Source organism: Meleagris gallopavo, chromosome 10 (assembly GCF_000146605.3).
Source record: "Meleagris gallopavo isolate NT-WF06-2002-E0010 breed Aviagen turkey brand Nicholas breeding stock chromosome 10, Turkey_5.1, whole genome shotgun sequence".
Lineage (NCBI taxonomy): Eukaryota > Metazoa > Chordata > Aves > Galliformes > Phasianidae > Meleagris > Meleagris gallopavo.
The window spans coordinates 6,648,244-6,662,651 of NC_015020.2; positions in this window are offsets into that span (position 1 = coordinate 6,648,244).

The window sequence follows — 14,408 nt, forward strand, 5'->3', positions numbered from 1 at the left end:
GTATCTGCATAGTAGCTCTTCACTCTGGTTTTCCTGGCTTTTTCTGATCTTGCAGAGATATAACCATACAGTGGCTCAGGCTGAGTGCATAAAGAGGCAGCAGAAATACTTAGTCTTGACCTCAAGACATCTTGTGATTTTGGCTGAGCTGTGAGAACAGATGGCATAAAGTACCCTTCTCCATAAAAGTCTACTCCTCTCCAGCAGAGGGTAGGCTAGATGATCTTCTGAGGTCCCTTCCAACTGCTATGATTCTGTGATCCCTCCCTTGTTTTTTTCTTTTCTTTTTTTTCCCTGTTTTGTTTTGCTTATTTTACAATGTAAAATTTCTTACAGTGATCTTGGGCTTTAATTTATATATGCACCAGCCTTTGTGAGCTATTTAGCTACTTATGGTTACAGAGATGAGTATTTGACAATCCAGGCAGAGCGTGAAACAGGGCCTGGAGAAGGATGTTACAAAATGGGCGGCAAGAAATTGGCCTTTTTTCTTTTCCTACGACAAATACACTTGCTGCGTTGCTATTCCTAATGAGTAAGCTGTACTGTTGAGATATCCACCAACTTAAAAGCCTTAGAGTGACACTGATAGCAACAAATTAATACGTTCCTCAATTATTAGCAGTTTACAAGCTTTTCCCCTTAAAATATATGTAATTGTATTATAATTGTTAAAGCAAAATGATAACACATTTAATGAGGTATGTGAAGACACACTGTGAGCTTTGACTACTGAAACTTTTTTCTGTTAACCTTTATGATTCATATGACTATGGCTTTCAGGAAAACCACATGGAGAAGCCTGATTTGTAGCTTGGACCTAATTTGTTTTTCCTCATTTTTCATGTTATTCACTGCAATTCTGTTAATTTGAATGCTTTCATCTAGCCTGGCCTTGAATGTCTCCAGGGATGAGGCACTCACAACCTCCTTGGGCAATCTGTTGCGTCACCACCCTATGAGTGAAAAATTTCCTCCTAATATCTAACCTAAATCTCGCCTGTCTCAGTTTAAAACCATTCCCCCTCTCCTATCGCTATCCATGCTCATTAACAGTCATTCTCCCTGCTGTTTATACGCTCCCTTCAAGTATTGGAAGGCCACAATGAGGTCTCCCCGGAGCCTTCTCTTCTCCAATCTAAACAAGACCAGTTCCCTCAACTTTTCTTTATAGGAGAGGTGCTCCAGCTCTCTAATCATCTTAGTGGACCTCCTCTGGACTCGTTCTAAGAGCTTCATGTCCTTTCTGTACTGGGGCTGTAGGCCTTGCTGCAGTACTCCGGATAGGGCCTCACAAGAGCTGAGTAGAGGGGGCCAATCACCTTCCTCTCCCTGCTGGCCATGCCTTTTTTTAATGCAGTCCAGGTTATGGTTGGCCTTCTGGGCTGCAAGCGCACAGTGCTGGCTCATTCTTATCTACCAGGACCCCCAAGTCCTCCTCCATAAGGCTGCTCTCAAGACGTTCATTGCTCAGTCTGTATAAATACCTGGGACTGCCCCAGCCCAAGTGCAACACTTGCACATGGCCTTGTTGAACCTCATTTCATTCACATGGGCCCATATTGAGGAATAGGAAATAATAGCAATCAAAATATGACTAATAATCTGTATTGACAATGAGTTTCAAGGAAACTATCAGAGATGTGAAAGAAGTACGTATTACAAGGGCTGCTCTGAAAATAATGCTTCCTTTTTTATTATGGTGCTGAAAACTTTAGAGGCAGATGTAGGTGGTTTATGACAGTAGAGGTTGACCCTTACAGTCAATATTCTGTTACATATCTGTCATATGTTTGGTTGCCATATGACAGATTACAGCCAAGGATCAGTCTGACAAAATGGCATCTGACATGAAAGTGCATGTGAAGAAAGGTGAGTTATTGAATTCCTCCATGAGGAAACAATTGAAGCCATTGACATTCACTGATGCTAGCTGAAGATTGACAGAGGCCAAGTGGTGGATGTGAGCACAGTGATGTGGTTGAGTGGTGTGTTTCAGCAGTGGTAACAGTGACTGTGGGTCACCTCTACTGGTATAGATTTTTATGAACATGGTATGCAGGCTTGGCTCTTGTTCATGGCTGGTGGAAGTGCGTAGCTAGTGGTGGTAACTACTGAAAAATAGTGATCTGAGAATTTGCTTTATCAAACTGTGTTATTGTTTTCCTTGTATCTGTTGTGGGTTCAATGGAAATAAATGGGGGGAAAAGTGACCTATGCATTTAAATTTCTCCATGAGAATAGATTACAGTAAGACATCTAGCATTTCTAAAGGTCTGAATGACAGTAAAATTAAGATGCAAAGTAAAAGAAAATGTCAGCTTCAACTAGCAAAGTAACAAGAAGTATCTATTGCACCCTTGAGAAGCAGGTTGTTCAGTGTCAAATGAATAAAACATCTAAGAAACGACAGATCAGGATAAAACTAACAAGTAACAAATTTAATAATGTACTAGAGGATAGTTTCTCTGCTGTGTGTTGCTGAAAGACCTAACGCTTAATGTAGTGTTTTGATTGGGATAACAGGGCCAATATAATTTAACTATGACTGTGTTATAGTTATAGACCATTATTGTTTTTGCTATTGTTGTTATGACAATGTTCTTTGACCACGTGGTTATGGCAGGTGTGACACATACATAAGAAATAAATTTATAAATATTTTTTAAAAGATTCTCTTTGAGGGTATGGCTTTTTGTTTTTTTTTATAAAAGTCTTTTTCTCTTTTCTCCAATAGTAGCATATCTTTTAGTCACACAAGATTTGAGAGGAAATTCTCATCTTTAACCTGTCATGGGTATTTATCTTGAGAAAAGTGGGCATAGAGTTGAGGCAGCATATGATCTTGAAAATAAAGTTTTGTGGCTGTGCTGAGTTTTGAGTGCAGGCTAAAAGAGTGGGCATAACTATTGTTCTCCTGGGCCAAGCACATTGTATTTTCTTTACAGCATCATATAAAAGGAACTTGAGAAACACAGTGCTGAGAGTAATACTTGATGCTATTTTTCTTCACAGCATTTAGAAAAAACAAGAAGATGCTGTGTTTGCAAATATGTTCATAGCTGCAAGTGATTCTACTTCTTGAGTGTCCAGTAATAGTACCAGTAGATTTAAAAAAATATTAAGAAGTCCTGAGTTTTTGTGCTGAATTTAGTCCATAGTATTTGCAGGCTAATTTTTTTTTAATAAAATTTCTTTGTTGTAGAAATAGTTTATTTCAGAATACTATCAATAATCTAAAAGAAAAATGGGGATACATACTATTCTATTTCCTTTGTGAGCTTTCTTGAGTAACGGCTTGAAATAAATAACAATAATTTCAATATGACCTGTTTTTCTCTTGTATTTCTCTACCTTTCCTTTTCATGCTGGCACTAAATGGGAGCATATAATAAATGAAGTTGTGTTGTTTTTTTGTTTTGTTTTGTTTTTTTTGTTGTTGTTCTTTTTGTTGTTTTTTTTTTCTTTTTTTTCATTGTGTTATTTTCAGGACTTAATAGAATGATGTTCTACAGTTAAACAGCTGTAACAGCTTAGAAAAAATTACCTGCAAGTGATGAATTTTACTGCTAGAGAAATCTCATATTCCCAGTAGAGTTCACTTAATCGTAGCAGCTTTATAATGGATTAGTTGACCAGTTGAGTTAATTCTGTGATTTTATACGTTCAAAGTATCACAAATCAGATTAAGAAGTGGAAGCTTTACATACTGTATCTGCTGAACCATTACAGGGTTTATTAAGATAATAAATAGAAATTCAAAAGATGTCATAGGTTCAGAAGTTGAGATTTTAATTTTGGCATTGGTCTTCCTGCAAACAGTGGCTTTTGGTTGAAAAATGTACTGAGCTGTAAGGCTTTCAAAATGAAAGCTTTTCACATTTGTAGTTGACCATTCTGAACACCAGGAACAACTGTATGCCGTCCAAAATTCTTAAATATTACACACTGTCATAATGTGTTTATGAAGACAAATTGCATTGATTTGCTGAATATTTAGCGTTAGAAAAACCTTTGTCACTTTGTTTAGCCTGCATAATAATGATTTTTATTTGCCTATTATGAGCTTTAACATAATTATAAAAAGATAAATCTGTATTGATAATCTATATCTTTTGCAGAGTTGTGTTGATTTTAACAGAACAATAACAACAAAAAGGATATTAACTTCACTGAGCCAAACATTTACAATTAAATCAGAGGACTGGGGAAAGGATTAAATACTAATGAGGTGAATAGCATGGATTACAGGATCTACATTTTTGTCCAATTATCTTCAGAATCATTGTGTTTAGATAAACAATGTTTGGTAGATAATGGATAATAATTGTCAATCATATGTGAAATAGAGTTTTAACAGAATAAATTAGCAGATTTTTCATCCAGGTCGTTAATTAGGATTTCACTGTCTATCCTATTAAGTACGCTACACCTGGGTCCTGCTAGCAGCTTACTGATGTAAGAGAAGGTGTGCAGTTCTCTCTCCTTCTGTAAGGTTGCTGCACTACAGGTATGTAATGCCAATCAGAATAATACTGCAAGGGCTCAATCTAGGCACCAACATCTTCAGGTACGCAAGAAAAGCAGAGAATTTTCTTTATTTACATATGTTGGGCTTTGAGTTATTGCATAGAAAAGCTCACCTCTCGTTTCTAACAGAAAGAGTCATATGAGAAAATCTTTGTGACAAAGTCCACCTCACTGATAAGAATACTTAGATATGTTGATTCTCTCTTTTCCTCTCTTTCCTGTCTGTCTAACAACAAAACAAAACAAAACAAACAAAAAAAACCCCAGAAAATCTATGATATGAGTGTATTTGCTAAAATAAACCTTATGCAAACATTCATGGCACATTAGATTTTTTTGTTTGTTTGTTTTGTTTTGTTTTTTAAGGGAGAGTGAATTCTGCCTAGGTCTGATTCTGATTTTGACAAATTAATCTTCATATAGCACTTGTGCACAACTATTGAAAATAAAAAGTGTATGCAGAAGGAAACCTCTTCAATAGCTACACTTCGAATCGGCAAAATCTGTTAATCAAGCTTCATAAAAAAAAAGCTCTAAAATTTGCTTGTGATCTCCCAGAATGTTCTAAAGCTAAAAGCTTGTGAAAAGCTTACAGCAAAGAAATAGGGAGCAGTTGCAAAGAAGCCGATAATCTGTAGGAAGCCAGAATCTTAATCGAAGACAAGTAGTTTCCAGAACTCTTGACATTTAACGTAGATTTGAATTATTTTCCAATTTTTGTCTTTACTTGAGATATTTTTAAATATCCCTTAAGAATATTCTTAATTGAACTTCCATATATATTTGACAGTATTATTATACTCCGTTTCTCTAGTTAACTTGAGAATTCTGATATAAAGAAATATTTCAATTACAAAATCAGTGTGCAGTAGAATTAAGTAACTTTTCCAAAATAAAAGCTATCAGGAAGAGGAGGAAAAAAAACAAAGAGTAAAAATCAAATCCACATACTGATTTGTCTCAATACACTGATTTGTCTCAATACACATGTCTGGGTTTCAAAAAATTTGAAGTTCTACAGTTTTGAAACAAAATCTCAAAAATTATCTTATACAAATCTAATTTGAGCTAGCAGTTCCATGGAGTTGCAGAGGCAACATCACTTCGTTGTTGAAGAACATGGTCCAGTCTGCCAAAGATATCAGAAGGAATGTAGGTGGTGTGCTATCTGTATTGGTAACCCTCAATTATTTTATGCTATCTGTTAGAAGTAGAAAAACAATCAACAAGAAGTAAATTGAAATGTGTGGTAGGTCATAGCGGTTTGGTCTGTGAATTCTTTCTTTTTAGAGGTGGAGAGGGGAATTAAATTTTCATGGATAAGATAGATTATGTTTACAGAAATGAACTTTTTATATTGCAAATGTTTGCCTGAAGGAAGCTGGTTTGGTATTCAGCTACAAACAGAATATAATCATGAAAATATAATGAAGAGTTAATGAATGTGCAACACATATTAAAAGAGATCAAAGAATAGTGTGGTGAAATGAATTTTTTGGATAATATTTTTTTTTCTGTTTTCCTGGCTGATTACTTGTGAAGGTAGTTAAAACACAAAGGATTAACCAATGCATGATTAATTTATAACGGTAATACCGCATATAACCTAAACAAAACTGTGGAATTAGAATATTAATATATGCATTGGTGATTATGTCAAGTTCTTCTTTTTGCCCAAACCATGTAATTATTTAATATGGTGTTTAACTATGACTAACCATATGAAAAGAAAATAGGATATCTTAGTGGTTAAAGATGTTTATAAATACATGCGTATATATTATATTTTTAATTATATTAACATAAGGCGATTTTAGGAAGCCTATTTAATTCTTCATAAATTTTCTTGATTATTTATTTTGTCTTTACAAATGACACATCTCTTTTTATGTATTGATGTCTTACACTTTTCAAGTTTCCGTATCCAGCCTTGAATTACTGCAATTTATTTTCCCCTGCATGTTATTATTGATTCTATACAAAGGAAGCAAGGTGAAAACAAAGAGACAGTCCATTAAATAGTGTTGAGTGCAGCTCTCAACAGAAGGAAAGAAGAATACAAGCTGCATGATATGAGAAGGAGCTTCAACTCCTGCGTGTAAAGTAAATAATATTTAATTGTAGGCAGCTTGAAAAAGGCACTAAGAATACATTTTTCAAAGGTGTGTGAGTAACTTGGCATCCTCTACCTTCAAAAAGAAATGCACCAAAACCAGCTTTTCAGGTCAGAGTTTGACTTCAGTACCAGTATAAGAGCAAGACTTGAGTTTGTAGTCCTCTGGAGAACCCTGAGGGGAGGGGAATTAAAGCAAGGAAAAATCTTTTTCAAGGTCTATGTCACTTTCAGTTTTTTTTTTTTTAATTTTTTATTTTTAAAGGATTTATGGTCAGTTTGTCTGATGAGGGAAATACACACAGAGGTAGAGCTGGCAAAATGCAGAGCTATGGGTCAGGGATGAATCTCCGCATTTCATTTCAAGGAAACAGAGTAAAAGAGACCCATTCTGTGCCTGACTGCAGTGAGCTCAGACCTTGCACCAAACATTAGAGAATCTCTACCACACGTACTGCCCTGCAGAAAGAGTGCTTTGAGAGCATAGGCTGAAACTCTTAATTAAAGTATGGCGCGTTGTTGGGGCTGGTGGCCAATGCCCCACAGGAGGCAGTGCTTCGCACTCTGAACACTGACCCTGTGATCTTCACCGAAGGCCTGGGCATGGGGGATGGCAGTGGTGGTGTGGATGCTGGCACAGCTCTGGGACCAGCTCTTGTAACTTGTAAACTTTGCAACTCTGATTTTACCAAGGGTTTCTATTGGGTTTTTCAGAATCCAATTAACCTGATCAAGGTACCTTGAAAAAGGACTCCCAGACTGCTTAGTAGAGTTAGAATTAATTGTAAGACCTGTCTAATTAGATAACATCATTTCTATTTACAAATATTTGCAGTGTAAGTGCTTTAAATTGTTCTCTATACGTTGCATCAAAAATATTCAGATCATTATTTGACTTGTATTGCTAGTTTTTACTCTCCAAAATGATTATAAAGCACTGCAGCATTACCCTCATCCCAGTGGAAGACAAAACAAAAACTAGCATAACTTTTTCAAGAAGCTGTGAAGGAAGAGACTCTGAGGATTTAAAACAAGATCTAATTAATTCCACAGACTGTTATGTTGCAAAATGCACTGTATAAGACTTCCGTTAGCAAATTTCAATTTTTTCATGTGTAAATATGATGGTACATACAAATAATCCCACCACTGCAAATAATTTCTCTGGGATCTTCTTGTAATTTAAACATTTAATTATGAAGTAGCTTTGAGAATTAGGGAGAATTTTCTACCTTTTGCTGGTCTTAAGAAGTTTTTTAAAATTACAGTGTAAAGATTATTATGGTCATAAAATGTGAATGCCAGTGACATGCTTTCGTTGTCTAAAGGCTACACTTGTCAATGGCTTGAGAGCTACTTACTTTGTCCCTTTCCTCTCGTGAGAGAAGCAGGAGAAAGCCTCCAGCTGAGGCTTATTATGATAATGAGTTGAAGAAAGTAATTAGAGGACAGTCTAAAGATCATGAGCCTTGCAAAGGGAGAGACTGCCCAGCACAGTACATACCCAGAAATATAAGTCAGTCAACTGCTTTTTCTTTTTTAAATTGAGTTCCCCTTTACTGCAGGTGTCTTTGAAGTACGTCTGCACTCGCTGTTTTTCACATGGTTAAGCAGTACATTCACTCTTTCAGGATTTTGGGGGGCAGCAGTCTCCTGTTGCAACTGAATATTTGGGATAATTAGATATATAAATCCATATAAAAATGCACACGTACATATATAAACGTCAGAGAACTAGAGGTTGTTGCGGTGGGGGCTGTTTGGACCAATTTTAAATTCCTAAATAGCCCATGTTACTAATAAGCCTTTCTTCATATTTATCATCAGCACGATGTGCACAAAACTGCTTGAACAGTTAAATTCTAAGTTAGCTGTGAGTAATACAGCACAATGGAACTAACGATGAGGAGCTGCTGTGTGGTTAGGACTGATGACTGTGACGTCTGGTGGTTCATAGCTGCTGCGGTTAAGTTAATGGGAGAAGTGTTTGAGAGAAGGCATTCAGGTGGTCTTTTTGTCTTTCTTCTTGGGTATTCGTTGCTCACGTCTTCCTGTTTTGTGCTGTTGCCCTCCTTCAAAAGGGACTAGGCTTCTCTTTTGCGTCTCGTAATGCCTGTCCTGTTTTCTTTAGTCCTATTCATCTTGTATACTCAGGGGGCAGTCCTGCCTATTTGCAGTCCAATGTGTTCTTGTCATTTGCCACATGGGGTTTTGTTTTGAATTTTTTTTTAATGCTTCCTTTATGCATCTTAATTACCCTTTTGGTGATTACTTTGCACGCGTAGCTATGAAAAGCTTCTTGGTCTGTAAGTTATTTTGCAACAGTAGATCTTTTGGTCAATTATCAGTTGAGAACAACAGCTCTAAACTGTGTGAGTAGTTCAGTTTGCGAAGCTGTACGGTGTTGTTTGAGAAACTTCTCCAAGTCGGTGGTGCTTCAGATGCAGAGCTTCTGAGCTAATTCTTGAACTGGCTGAAGATATTTAAGTGCTGCACAATTGAGAAAATACTTGATAAATAAGCTTTTAGTTGGCTTATTGTGGTATCAGAGTTCTTTGCTTTTTTGGTGGTCTCGTGTTGTTATTTAAACAGTAAATATTTCATCTTTTAATGGCTGCATGGAGACCTAACAAAGCTAATAGGATATTTAAAAGAGAAAACGTTGGAGTGACATGGATACAAGGTTCGTTATTTTGAAACTTTTTAAGGGGGTGAAGTACATATAATGGAAATAATAATTTACCCTCAGAAAGAAGACTGCAGTAGCAGATTGGTGGTGTTCCCGGTCTGGTTAGGATTTGACAAAAAGTCTTCAAGACTGCATGAGGCTTGAACAGACGTATGCCATCCCTTACTGACATAATAACAGTGTTCTGTTATTGAGGTAAGGGACAAACTGAGGGCAATGTTTGATTTTCACTATTTCTGATAAGCTGATATGATGAAATTCTCATAATTTGCGAAGACATGAATTTAGTTTTTGAACAAACTTGGGATTGTTTAAATTTTTCTGAAAACACAATTTTTTCCAAGCAAAGAAAGAGTTGCACTGGTTTTTAAGACGTGGCATTAGAAGAACAAGAGATAGGTTTGGCCATTATTGAGTTGAAGCACTAGGTTAAATCCACATTTTCTCTGATCTAGTATGGCTGTTTGGCCTTCTCTGTAGCTAAAATATGTATGTACTTACTGTTATAGCTATTAATATCTTTTTCCTAATAAAGAAACTTTTCTAATATGAGAAACTTCACTGTCCTTGTTTGGCTTTGTTTTACTCTGATATTGATACCTCTCTTAGACTTTTAAAAATTTTTATATCAATACTTTTTAAAGAGAGAGAAATGAGAAACCAAAGAAAATGAAAGAGAAAATGAATGAACTAGGGGGAAAAAAAAAAAACAAAAAACGACTTTCCTTATAGTGTATGTAGATTGCCTCAAATGTAAAGAGATAGTGGTTTTTTTTTTTTAATTTTAAAATGCTGATGTACGCTACAGGACATAAATGAGAAAAGTTCAGACAATAAAAGAAAGTGGTTCTAGGAAGAAGAATTAACAAAATGAGGAATATTGCTTTTGGGGATCATTAAAGTGAATGTTTCATCATGGGACTACATAATTGAGAAGCAGTGGCATAACACTAGCATATAACAAGTGTTACACAGAATCTGCTTCTGTGTTAAAAGAATTCCCACCCACATCCATGGGACCTTTTGAGGTTTAGAGTTTATAATAGCAGGATGTGTCAGAGGCATTGAATACTCTCTATGGCTTTCTTTGTCTGAAGGGAAAATAACCTCAAATAACTAACTGCAGCAAAGTAAAATAAATTCATGGAGCATGTAAAAAAAAAAAAAAAAAAAAAGTAGTATAATAGAAATGACAGGAGTCACAGTATTCAAGTCATTATTCAAGTGTGTTATAAAAGAAGTGTCTTTATATGTCTATGAAATATGTATACACAAGTTTGCAAAATCTTCCCATTCTTACATGAAGTTGTGTGTAAAGGTTCTGGAATTTGGTTCATTAAAACATAAAATGTATTCAATTAATTATGGTGTTCTTTTACTTGCATTTATGCTGAAACAGTTCCTTTTCCTCTCTGAAAGGAGGTGAAATGACTTCTTGAAATATTAAGCACTCATTTACTGAGCATTTGCAGCATGAAATCTGAACAAGTTCATACTTGTTTTTCACTGAGCCTTGTCCTAACTGTCTGACTTCGTTAATATATTAAGCAGAAGTGGTTCTTTATTCTACCTGAGATTTTGTAATATAGCTCTTTAATTTTTTGAGTGCAACAGAACTTCAATTTCAATTTAATTAACTTTATAAATCTGGTTATTCATTGTTCATTCCTCATTTTTTTTCTTTGATATTTGAAGTACCAGTTCACTTTTCATAAAAGTCAAGTGGAAATATGACCCGAACTTCAAAAGGGCTGAAAGTCAATGCTTAAACAAGTAAAGCATTAAGTAAATATGTGCTTAAAATGCCATGCGAACTCCAACTGTTTTCCTTTACTTTTGTGAAGACTTTTTCTATGTGGGTAAATATTTATACATATAAAACCTTAATTTATTCCAATTAGAATACACTTCGAGTGTTCTGTTGGATTTAAGCATGAATTTGCTTTTTTTATCAAACTAAAGCTTAAGTCATCAAAACACGTGGATTTTTTTCTTTTTTCAGAGTGCACCCTTATTTATTTATATCTGCACATATATGTACAATTTTATAATAGTGTTTATATCCTTTCAAGGTCATTTTTTATTTTGCTGTTTCAGGCTATCACGTCTGAGCACAGCATTTTGAAAGCATTCAATAATTTTTCGTAGCATCACAACCCTCAAATATTATCCTTAATTTTTAATGGATTCTGGAAATGCTAGCTGAGAATTTCCTTTGTATTGAGAAAAAAAAAAATTAAAAAAACAAAACAAAGCAACAATATTATCCATGTATGCTTCTCCATTTTACATGCATTTCCATTAAACCAGACAGAACAGAGAAATCTATCTGGAGTGCGACTCTGGTGTGGTTATCCTTCTCTGTCATTTCCACAGGGCTTCAACATCAACTCTGATGGAGTATGAATGCTACTATGTGAATGGTTTTCATATAGGCAGCATTTACATTTGGGAAAAATACTGAGTAGAAATTGCCGTGGTCCCTCACCTGATGGATTGTTGTGACTCTTGCTATTTTTATGACTGGTTTCAGAGTGTGAACTTGATTGACATATTGATGTCAGGTCCTGCATAAATAACTTCTACTGAGGAAGTAAGAAATGAGAAAATACTTGCAGACTGCAGGACCACTTGCTACTGTCAAAGACCAGTTTTGCACTTTCAAATGCTGCAATCCACTGTGTGCTTGAACATCTGAATCTTTGCATCGATGTTCATGTAAATGTACAGTGATCTGTCATCAAGTCCTTTTTTCATATGAATGTCATCCTTCACTGATGGGATCAAACCCAACCTTTGATCTTGAGCAATTGTTTCAGTTGTACATAAAATATGTAAGTTCTTAACCAATATCAGGTTGATACAAGAGTTTAATGACTTAAGTTTGATTCTGGACGAGGTACTATGAATAGTTGCAGAAATGAACTTCGGTAACCGTTCCCCTGATTCTTGCTGTCAGGTCGATGCTAATGTTTTTTGTAATTTCTTCCCCACTGTACTTCTGTTGCACTGCTATCTGAAAGGCAGATTCCTTATGCAGTGTGCAGTAAGACTATCTTGCGCAGCCTAGGTACTGATCTACTACTAAGTTGCTCAAGTTTGAGTGCTAGGCAGTATCTTACAAAGCTAGTCCACCCCAGAATTTTTGTGATATCTTTGTTTACATATATTTTATCATGTGACCACTAACCTGAGTCAACTTCAGGCCTACAATTTGTCAGTTAAAGACAGGGTTAAGCTCTATTCTGATAGGTTAGCTAGACATGCCAATTAACTTCACATTTTTTCAAGATGCTCCTATCTTCCAAGGCAAGTTTAGTCATTGCATTGCATTGTAATTAAGAGCTCCTCTGCTTACGCTTTTGCAGTTTCAAGGATGTCATACAGACTTAGATAAAAGTACATATTTGCTATATCTAAAGATAGACATAAAAAAATTTGTACAAGGATTAGCTCTTACTGACAACAGCGCCATTTCTTTTTAAAGGAGTTGCTCTATCTGATTGCCTTCGGTAAATTCTTTAGCACAGATTTTGTTTTATGTTATTTTTTTCTCAAGGTTTTTCTCTTCAAAAGTGATAAAACATGAGGTGAATCTAAGATCTTGTTAACCCTCAGGTTACCATCTAGAGGAATTATGGTAATGATCTTTAGAATATATTTTCTGACATAGAAGTGAATGAACAGCCACAGCTTGCAGATATAATCAAAATGTAGCAAGCAAATATTTGTAGTGATGTTGGTAGAAGAAGTTGAACAAGTATTTCCTCTTACTTTAGTTGGTCATTCTGGTGTGCATATATGCTTCTACTGCATGGTACTGCTTGGCAACATAGAAAGGCACATGACAGTACCACAAAGCTAAAAGCAGTCAGCTGGAATTGAAGATAGAATAAAAGTCAGTTCTGCTATAATGTCAGTGAAATTATCAATGAAATAAAAGGCTTCTTGGGGAAATAGAAAGCCCTAACCGTTGCCATGAGAGACCCTTACCTTTTCATTGCTTTTCAGTAACTTTTTGGAAATTATGTACAAGTACATGAATATCAGTGTATCGAGCGTTCTACATATAGTGCAGCTATGTGACTTCATTTGCAGTCTCTCTCATCTCATGAATGAAAGTATATACCATGCAAAATGGGAAGTGGTAGTAACTAACAGGTATTTTTATAGAATAGCAGGGTAAGTACAGAAAACATCCGCAATGGTTACTGCTGCCTTTCAGCTATAGTGGCTCACTGGGGTGCACTCCAAAGAGAAATGTGGGGTCCAGAAATAAGTGCAGAAAACCTTTATATTTTGCTAGAATTTCTGTAGTATTATGAGATTTTGTGTGTGTACATTTTTTTTCTGAGATGTTTAATTTTGCTTCGCTTCACCTCAAAGAAAAAAACATTCGTAATTTGCAAACTCTGATTTTTGATCTAATTTCAAGATTTCTGATTTTCTGTGACCTCCTTTCTAAATCTGGTTACTATAGCTATCCTGAAATAAGCAAGAAGTACTTGATTTTAGTGTGTTTTGGAGTGTTTTTTCTTAATTTAAGTGGTGGGTGGAGAGGAGGGAAAAATGCATTTTACATTTTACTAGTTAAATACTGATTATGTATGTTACTTTATTTTGCAATGAAACAGATGTTACTAAGCACACTTTCATTCTAGTACATGACTGATAGAATAGGACATGTTATTAGAGAAATATATTGAACAATGGTTAAAAATATTTGCTCAAGAAATTCAGTATCTCAAACATTTTGTCATGCATAACTGCTGGGATAGAAGCTACTGCTGTACTCTGGTGCCATGTCCTAGACACTGTGTCCCCCAAGCTGCCTAGAGGGATTCAAACAGTTAGTGTGATGAGAGAACAAATTTTGTTAGAAAAACAATTAGAAAAAAATCTCTGTTGAAAGCTTTCTGTGAAACTGCTAACTACTTTGGAAGTACCATAAGCAAGGCATTTAAGTGCACCACAAAAATAAGTCACTCAAGGGGAGTTCTGCTCTGTACTGTGGCTAGCATATAATTCAATTAAATGTTTGAGCCTTGTGGGTCTGTCTTTGTGCTGTCTCCTTTC